Source organism: Solanum tuberosum, unplaced genomic scaffold (assembly GCF_000226075.1).
Source record: "Solanum tuberosum cultivar DM 1-3 516 R44 unplaced genomic scaffold, SolTub_3.0 scf00035, whole genome shotgun sequence".
Lineage (NCBI taxonomy): Eukaryota > Viridiplantae > Streptophyta > Magnoliopsida > Solanales > Solanaceae > Solanum > Solanum tuberosum.
This window is the reverse complement of record NW_006238963.1, coordinates 226272-227277: the sequence shown is the minus strand read 5'-3', so window position 1 is coordinate 227277 and position 1006 is coordinate 226272.

Sequence of the window (1006 nt, the reverse complement as noted above, 5' to 3'; positions counted from 1 at the left end):
TTTCAATTTTTATGTGATTTTGTTTAGTTATTCATCAAATAGTTATGATTTTCAATTTTTTCAATTTTTTTTTTTGTGATTTTCTTTTAATTTTTCAGATTTTGGAGAATCTAGAAATTCATATGTATGTTTATTTTGTTTGATATTTAATACATTCTAATTTTTGATAATTTCGAAATTCAAATTATCAAAAATTTTGTTTTCATATTTGAGATTTAGTAGATTGTAGTAACTACATTAGCACACATACATCATCTATTGTTTGATTTTTTTATACATTCATATTTAATAATTTCAAATTTTGCTTATAGGATTACTAATGCACAAGTGAATACGGATTCATATTCGGTTTTGATGGAAAAAAATCAGAAAAAAGAACATAGTAGATGAAGAAGAAGAAGAAGAAAGACAAAGTCAAATAAGAAGGTTACAAAATTGTATTCATACCACAATTGTATTCATATTAATTTTTGTTTGTCAATTGTTTTTCTTTTACTCATCATTTGTATTTTTATTTTAAAATATTGTATTTCTTTTTTAGTTTGTAGTAATTTAAATAGGTATATAATGTATTCGTCACAATTCTATATATTATGATTGAATATATAATTTATAGAATTGTGACAAATACATTATAAGAAGGGAAATGGAAACTTATTGGTATTCATTTTTTCGTTTGAAATACAAAAATCATACTGAAATACAAACCTGATATTTGAAATACAAACTTAGTAAGACATATTTTGTATTTTATTTGGCTAAAGCAATATAATTTTATGAATACATAATATATAAAAATTGTGCGACGAATACATCACAAGAAGGGGGAATACAAAATTATTGGTATTCATTCTGCGTTTGATATGCAAAATGATATTGAAATACAACCTGATATTTGAAATAAAAACTAAGCTAGAAAATACTTTCTGCAAATTTAAAGTGAAAAAATAATATAACAAAATTGGATATTGAAATATAAATACAATTTATTTTGAATAAACTTATT